The sequence below is a fragment of the Lampetra planeri genome, chromosome 12 (genome assembly GCF_965212315.1).
Source record: "Lampetra planeri chromosome 12, kcLamPlan1.2.h2, whole genome shotgun sequence".
Lineage (NCBI taxonomy): Eukaryota > Metazoa > Chordata > Hyperoartia > Petromyzontiformes > Petromyzontidae > Lampetra > Lampetra planeri.
Genome location: NC_136118.1, coordinates 1300355 through 1309924, shown reverse-complemented (window position 1 = coordinate 1309924; position 9570 = coordinate 1300355).

Genomic DNA, 9570 nt, shown 5'->3' with positions numbered 1-9570 from the left:
AATCCAAGCAGCCTCCCACCAGCTGTCGTCGGTACCCGTATACTGATTGGTAGAATGAGTATCGCTGACAAACGCGGTCAACGCGCATTCCGCGCCTCCGATTAGCACGGGTATCTACAGAGGGGTGCGAAAGAAGTTCAACATACGTGCTTGAATTTAATGAAACGATAGTTGAACAAGAAAAAAAAACTAAATTTTGTTTGGTTTGATGACTGCAGTTGAAGTAACGATACTCATCCTGAAGCTCCATTTGTTCAACTCCAGTTCAAGCAACATTTAGCAATTAAGACGTTGCTTCTTCAACGTAACCGGTTTGTTCAAGCACAAAATGATTTGTGCACGTTTGTCCACGTGACATATTGCTTTGTTTGCCTGTGTCGGGTGGTGGAGGGGGCACAGCACAAGTTGGCATCATACTCGCACACGACCTAACCCATATGAACCATCGTTACCCATTACGAATCACGGTGGTCATGAAAACCGACGTACCACACATGCAACCGGTATGACAATCATCAGGCTTGTGCAGCAGCTTGTAACTGCTTAAATTGCATCGGTAATGTAATGCACGGCCCCTCTGTCAATCCACTGCTGGACGAAGGCCTCCCCACACCGTGTAGGCCATGGGACTCGTTTCACCCGACCTCACCACGCTGATCGGTGCGGGTTGGGAAAGGAATTGGGGTGGGGGGGGGACCCAGGACCGGCTCAGGTCTCGCTCGCCCACTCGCACGTCGCGTTCGAGCCGAGGTGACTCGTGCAACCTCGCAGAACCTCCCGCGGGGGGCCACCAGGACTGACGGTCGAGGACCCCATCCTCGTTATCCAACGGCACGTCACGGCGTGCGGGATGTTTGTCTGCGACGCGCGCACGCGGCCGCTTACGCCGAGCCGTATCCGTCGGCCCCGTGGTGCACAGTCTGGAGTTTCGCCAGGACCTCCCGCAGCTGCGTCCGTCCATTACACCCCTCCCGCGCGCCCACCTGCGGTCACGATCACCCCGGGGGCCGCAGAGAAACTCAGCGGCGTCCGTTCGCCCCGATAGCGCCCCCCCCCCCACCGCCGGCCACCGCGAGGTGCCTCGTGGTAGCTCTCGCCGGGCCGCTTGGTCGCCCCGAACCGAGACGCTCGCGGAGCCCGGAGGACGCCGCCGCGTCGCGCACGGAGCGCGAGGAGAGTCGCGCTCGACCGAGGGCGGCGCGCCCTCGGCTGGTGCCATCTCCCCCCCCCCCCCCCCGGCAGCGCCCGTGGCCCTCGCGCGCGCGCGCCTTACGTAACGTCGCGGCCTGCTGAGACAAGATATTAATATCTTTGGGGCTGCCCTTGGCCAGGTGGGGGTTGTGGGAAATTGACGTAAATCTTTTTTTTAATGGCACTTGGTAGAACAGAAAAACTGCGTAAAAAATATGTAGGAGTAAAATATAATTTTTTAAATAAAATTAATAACTTGATAACATTTTTTTTAAGATTTCAAAAATACAAAGAAGCCACGAGGGTTGATTCTTGAAAACGCTCGTGAATGCAGGACCCTTGTTCAACGGGGAAAATGGGGTTACATTCCTGGTACGAGTGAACGTTGGGTGTAAATGGTAAATGTTTAATAACAATGACTACAATAAATAATAAACTATGAAGAACTATGTGTTGTAATTACCTTTGATGATGATGTTAATGATCTGACGACGACGGATGCGGTGGTGATGGTGAGGAATTCAGGAGGATGACCCCTCGGGAGGGGCAGGTGTTTGATAACAACGCCATCACAGTTGTCATCATTTTAGCACCCTCAGTAGCGAGAGCCGCAACACTTTGCCCGATTGCATTCGCGTTCTTTCAAATGGACCTCGCAGTCGACTCGTTTACACCAAAGTGTCGACCTACCGCCGACGCACCCTCACCGGCATCTCACCCATCGACCCGCTTTTACCCTTTCACTCAAACGCATCACCTTCTCCCGCATTGTTTTCAGCGGACGCACTTTCCCCCCTCGTCGAACGCTTGGCAACCCACGATCAAGGGGGCAATTAAACACATTCCTGCGGAGGGAGCTGGTAGGAATGTTGTGTTGCTCGGTCAATGGCCAGGGTCAACGGCGGCGTGGTGCATTCCGCAAATATGCCCGACTGTGAGGGCGGGCACAAGCCGGCGTGAGTAGGTTAAACGTTGAGTTTTATAAGGGCACCACGGGGTGACCAGCCCCTCCCCACCCAGCCCCACCCTCCCCACCCAGCCCCTCCTCACCCTCCCTCCCCACCCAGCCCCTCCTTCCCCACCCAGCCCCTCCCTGCACGACGGACGGACACAATAATCCCATGTGGGCTGGTGTAACCAGAAGGTTCCTACCAGTATGTACAACATGAAGTAAACGTGCACGACAGCGAGTACAGAGCGGGACGACTGCGAGACTTGATGACGAAGCGGGCAGCCGAGGGGTCGTGCCTCATCTTCGCCGACAGCTTCACAGGCAGCAACGTTCTGCGCGCTCCTCCCCGGCGTCGGTGATCTGGCGCTGCGCACACTCGCGGATACTGGGGGCTCTGGCGGTGACAAATATGGATTTTTTTTTTTACAAATATAAAAAATTGGTACACATTTTATCATGTGCTAAACTCGCGAACCCGGAACTCGCGGATAGCGAGGGTTCACTGTACAACATTATACAAGTTTGATAACAGAATAATAAACAAAAACATACCTATATAAAGAATACAAAAAGTGCAAAAATGAATGTGGCTGCTTTGAAATGTCGATCCGGGCTGCAGTTGAGGTGAGGGCGTTCCGCGACTCGTCACGGAACTCGTCACGGAACGCCGGACAATGGGCCCAGGGCGCTCTATCGTGATGGTGCAGCTCACGGGAGCGAGTGTGCGTCTTGGATTGAGCGATGTGGCGGGAGCTTGGGAAACGTGGGGAGAGCCACGCAGCGGGAGAAGAGTCTATGGGAGGGAGTTCCAAAGCCACCGGCGACAGAGCGCTCTCACGCTCGTACCGCTGGTAAGAATTAGCACGACCTGCTTGGTCAAGCATGGGTAAATAACATCCAGTAGTGGGTGGTCAAAGGGCTGCGATTATAAATAAACGTACGGCACTATTCACAGATACAGCGGCGAGCAGATCGTGACCATGCCGGGTCTCGCTAGAGCTTGGAAGCTAAGCCGGTTGGAGCCCGGTCCGTGTCCGGACGGGATCCTGCCTGTGTCGCGTTGGGGCTGCGAGTCCGGCTAATGAGATGCAAATATAGCAGTGGATTCTTGAATCTGTGCGAATGTTTTTTTTTCATTGTCACCACCCTCGTATGCGTGATGCTCTCTCATTCCTGGAATCAGGCAACCATCCCAAAGTGGCAGGATTCTCCTGAAAACCCGTCTTGTGGCTTTCTGGCTCAATCAGGGAATTATTCCAAATCAGTTAATGTGCAGTTCCTGAGCGGATTGTTACATCGCAGGCTCGTGAGAGTTGGTGGTGACTTGGGAAGGGCTTCATTCAGCAGTGGATTGACCACGGAAAGTGATTTTTTTCAACGGTTTTACTTAACTTGATTTCTGTGTCGTAGTCAAATCTTGTAATCAAAAATTTGTCTACTTCCTGTTGTCCAATCAATTCCAAATGTTGCACACATACTCAGATCCGGTGATAATGCATGCCTCTATCAAAATCAATTAATTCGCTACTTTAAAGCAATTGAAATTTTGTATGGACGCTTTATTATTTATACATATTTGTGTGTGGGTCAAAAACGCCACGGTCCCTAAACTCTCGAATCGCTTCGCCAAAGAAGCAGGCGCCACGTGTAGTCTCAGGCGCCATTGACGTACTTCTCGACTGTGAGTTAAACGAAGTTTAAAAAAAACACTTTTTTAAAGGAGTTTATTTTTTCTAACAACAGACTCCATGCTGGGGATACACATCACCCGCCTCCATGCTAGGGACACACACCACCCATCTCCATGGTGGACACACACACCACCCATCTCCATGCTGGGGACACACACAACCCATCTCCATGCTGGGGACACACACCACCCATCTCCATGCTGGGGACACACACCACCCGTCTCCATGCTGGGGACACACACCACCCATCTCCATGCTGGACACACACACCACCCATCTCCATGCTGGGGACACACACAACCCATCTCCATGCTGGGGACACACACCACCCATCTCCATGCTGGGGACACACACCACCCATCTCCATGCTGGGGACACACACCACCCGTCTCCATGCTGGGGACACACACCACCCGTCTCCATGGTGGGGACACACACCACCCATCTCCATGGTGGGGACACACACCACCCGCCTCCATGCTGGGGACACACACCACCCATCTCCATGGTGGGGACACACACCACCCATCTCCATGGTGGGGACACACACTACCCATCTCCATGGTGGAGACACACACAACCCATCTCCATGGTGGGGACACACACCACCCGCCTCCATGCTGGGGACACACACCACCCATCTTCATGGTGGGGACACACACCACCCATCTCCATGGTGGGGACACACACAACCCATCTCCATGGTGGGGACACACACCACCCGCCTCCATGCTGGGGACACACACCACCCATCTCCATGGTGGGGACACACACCACCCGTCTCCATGCTGGGGACACACACAACCCATCTCCATGCTGGGGACACACACAACCCATCTCCATGGTGGGGACACACACCACCCGCCTCCATGCTGGGGACACACACCACCCATCTCCATGGTGGGGACACACACCACCCGTCTCCATGCTGGGGACACACACCACCCGTCTCCATGCTGGGGACACACACACCACCCATTTCCATGCTGGGGACACACACCACCCATCTCCATGCTGGGGACACACACCACCCATCTCCATGCTGGGGACACACACAACCCATCTCCATGATGGGGATACACCACCCATCTCCATGCTGGGGACACACACCACCCATCTCCATGCTGGGGACACACACCACCCATCTCCATGCTGGGGACACACACCACCCATCTCCATGCTGGGGACACACACAACCCATCTCCATGCTGGGGACACACACCACCCATCTCCATGCTGGGGACACACACCACCCATCTCCATGCTGGGGACACACACCACCCGTCTCCATGGTGGGGACACACACCACCCGCCTCCATGCTGGGGACACACACCACCCGTCTCCATGGTGGGGACACACACCACCCATCTCCATGGTGGGGACACACACCACCCGCCTCCATGCTGGGGACACACACCACCCGTCTCCATGCTGGGGACACACACAACCCATCTCCATGGTGGGGACACACACCACCCGTCTCCATGCTGGGGACACACACAACCCATCTCCATGCTGGGGACACACACAACCCATCTCCATGGTGGGGACACACACCACCCGTCTCCATGCTGGGGACACACACAACCCATCTCCATGGTGGGGACACACACCACCCGTCTCCATGCTGGGGACACACACAACCCATCTCCATGCTGGGGACACACACAACCCATCTCCATGGTGGGGACACACACCACCCGTCTCCATGCTGGGGACACACACAACCCATCTCCATGCTGGGGACACACACAACCCATCTCCATGGTGGGGACACACACCACCCGTCTCCATGCTGGGGACACACACACCACCCGTCTCCATGCTGGGGATACACACCACCCGCCCATCTTGAAGTATTAAAGATCTCCATGCCAGGTGCGGCCATAATGAACCAAACACCACCAACATTAATCTGCTCATCAATTATCGCCGTCAGGTGCCCTTGCCAACCGGGAGCCGGTCTCGCAATACCCGCACAGCGCCGCCATCGTCACCAACTTCGCCTCCCCCTCCGAGCGCGAGTGGTAACCGAACCCCGGGGTCGGACGGACGGAAGCGCAGGCGACACAACGATTAACTCCCAAGACGGGGGGGAGGGGAGGCTAACGATGCTCCGCAGGAATTCGGACACGTGCCTCGACACCGCCACCACAATGGACCGGCGCTGCCCCCCTCCACCCCCCTCCCCGTCCCGAGCGTGAATTGGGCCCCCCCCTCCTCCTCCCACCTGCCCCGCATTTCCATTCCTGCCTCGCCGCTTTGCGCAGCTGTTGTTTCTCCACGTGATTGGTCCTCTTATCTCTCCGTGGTCGCGTGGAGGGAGAGCGGCTCCCGCGTGGCCTCTGCCGATCGAGTTGACTCGCCGTAGCTCCTCTGCGTGCGAGTTTGGTTATTTCTGAATGAAATGCGGCGGCGTTGCGAGAATTTATTTTGCAGAGTGGCGCTAATAATTATTATTCACGCGGTGTGCAGCGTTCGGAGATGTTCTTTACTTTTAGGACTTCAATATCGCCCTCCGCCAGATCTCCTATCTCGCGTTGAACTTGGAACACATTTAATTTCAACTGCGGGGACTCGGTGATTTCCATGAATCTTGATTTGAAGCTTTCGTGACTGCAGGAATTCATACTACGTGACTTTACCGAAAGAACCAAAGAGTATGTATGTTGTACTTCTTTTGCACCGTACGTAGCCAACCGTGCTAATCGGACGTTCGGGAAATTACAGATGTGATGATTTGCAAAAAAATGCAAGTCAGACACATTTGTGAATCGAATGAACATACATTGCTATGTCTGTGCAGTTGTGCGGAGCGGTCGTGCAGAAGTCATCGCGCTGCGCTGCCAACCCGGCGAACCGAGTTCGATCCCCACTCACAGCCAACGCCAGTGATGATTAACTGAACCCGTCCTGGGCCTTCCTTAGGTCGACTCAGCTTGAAATTAGTACCTGTTGCGTTGTGCAAACCTTGCCACTTGGGACACAAAGGTGGCCGGGCGTGGTGCCGACCACACCAACCACTTGTGCACCATGCCTCCGATTATCACGGTGGGCTGCGCACGGTGCGAAAGAACTTCAACATACATGCATTCCAGCCTTAATAGGTGCTCACTAACAGCACTCGCTGCTCGAGTCTAAGAGGCTACACGGGGGATGATGACTCTCACTCACTGGACTATCCATTTTCAACGTTGACGATTGTCTCATCTCCAGACAGGTGGCCGCCGCCGCACAATGAGATTAGCGATCCACCCACTGCGTCCACTCAACCCACATAACTCTCGACAAAAGCTCCCACCCCGGGCAACGAACTTCCTCGGGTTATATAAAAAAATCTTTATCCCAGGAAGCACTGCCATCTTAATGTCGAGCATCCAGCGAGCCGCCCCCTTCTCAAACCGCGAAGGCTAGCGACAGCCTCATAGTTAAAAAAAAACATTGCCGGGTGATTTAGAATCCGTCGAATCTGTTGAGGACCCTAATCTGCGGGTGGTTACCTAATACCAACATCGGCCCTGTTTGCTGGCGCAGGGATTGAAGGGCCACGCGGACTAAACTGGTGCTGCGGCAGCTGTAAGTCTCGAGCCAAAAGGCGGCACCTGATACGGTCAAGGCAGAGCCACGAGAGGAGCCCCAAAGCCCTCGGAGCTCGGCGGGGCCCGGCACGGCAGGTGCGGCCTTCCAGACGCGGACCCCGCGGGGCCCGTGACCGTCTACACTGATTTAATCGCGGCGTTCCGCGGCAGTGAGGGCGCTGTTTTAACGCGTGCCGGTGATGGCATCGCAGTTTTTTTTTCAGTTTTTCATTTATTTGGTATAGCCCTGTGAGCCATTCGGCTCTTGAATCAGGTGCAACTGCAACAAACTAAAACATGAAATGAAAACATGAACAAGAAAACATCTTAAGTGACTATGTGACTATGTGCAAACAGAAAATCCAGGAAAAGACAGCAAAATATTCCAGAAAAAGCACCGTACACCAACGCTGTGTGCAGTGGCGCTGATTGCACCAGTGTGTTGATCAGACGCAGTGGATGCTAAAGGAAACAGAGACAAACGGCTAAATATGTTGGTTGGGTACATTCCCAGAGGTGACAGCTGGATGGAGGAGGCTGAGCAAGGCAGGATGTGGGGACGGAGGACAAGAGGCAGGAGTAAGTGCTGCTTGCCGTCCCAAAGGAAGTGGTGGGTGATGGGTGAGCATTGAAAGCTCAAGATTGGATGGGATGGAGGGAGTTTGAGCGAGGGATCTGCTGCTGCCATTGGGCTGAGGACTGTGAAGGGAGGTGACATTTGTGTTGTTGAGCAGCAGCGATGGCGTTTTATTTTGGCGGCGGTGACGGCATCGCATCGCCAATGGAGCCCCCCACCTCCCCCCGGCGGTGTTTGTGAGCGGTGGCCCTCGGAAGCGAGCCCCGTGGCAGCACCTTGTTGTTGTTGTTTTTTATTTGAGATTTCGCGATCTTTGTCGTCGTGGTCGTTGTTGGGAGATGCACCGGTTGTACGTGAACACCCTGCCATGGAGGGGGGCGGGGGCGTAACCCGTTCCCTTACTCTGACTTGTTACCGTGACCACTTTGCCTCGAATGTGCCCGACCTCGTCAGAGCTTTTTAAGCAAGCGAGGGTTGACACCTGGTCGTGATCGTGCTTGGAAGGGCAACTCCCACGCATCGCGAGCGTCATAGTTCACGATGTTATGCGGTGGGCAGTTTAGCAAACTCAAAAGTTGTACTGCACATCTGTGCTCCCACGAGAGCCACCACGTCGCATCCTTTCCAAGCTTACCAATTGACCTCCGTTCAAATACAGTGCGTCAGCGACACTTGGTATCTGAACTGTGACCAGGTTTTCACCTCCTGCCCCCCCCCCCTCACTTTCACCGACCCGCCCTGACCAGCTTGGTGAAGTATGGTCAAGTAGCCCCCGTGACCCGTACGGCACGTGGAAGCCTTCGCCCAGCAGTGTGGATTGACAACGGGCCCTACGTGTCCATTGATCGTACTTGGCGCTCGTTGTGCAAATATCGTTCGGCCGTTCGCCGCGTGCGCGGAATGGAGCGTCGCGTCTTGCAGCTCCTAGCGCGCGGGGGGGGTGGGGGGGTGAAGCTAAGCAACGAGCCCTGGCAGCGCGGGGGTGACCGTCGCCCCGGGTCAAGGCACGGTCAGGGTCCCGACTCCGCCGCTCCTCGTCCCCCCGCGGTCGCCGTCGCGGCTCTTGGCGCGCGAGTCGGCGCGGAGAGGCGGGGAAACGCGAGCCGCCGCCGCCGCCGCCGCCACCGCCCTGGAGAGGAATCAGATGCAGAGCGAGACGAAGGCGCTCTCTCCTACCATCAAATTAGCAACAGCTAATCCCGGTGCTCGGCCCACGATCATCGCTGGGGACGCTGGTTCTGAGTGGTCCCCCCGTTGTGGATGTTGCGGGTGATGTGGTTGTGGTTGTCTGCGATGTTGCCCGCGAGTAGACATAGCGAGCAGTGCTGGCCTCCGTGGTCCTTGGTTTGTCTCTGGTTTCCGCAGCCCAGATATTCGGAGTTTGCGTGTCTCTCTTTCCCCGTGGTCACGTGGATTTCTCTCTTGTGCCTCCGGTTTTTTTCCCTCCACATTTAGAAACATGCGTTCATAGTATTTGGCAGCTATAAATGTCCACGTGACAAGCCGCTTCGTTGAGCTATCATTTGTGGCCAGGTGGCTTCTGAAAAAGAGCTATACAGCTCAGTGGGCCTTAACTGGTT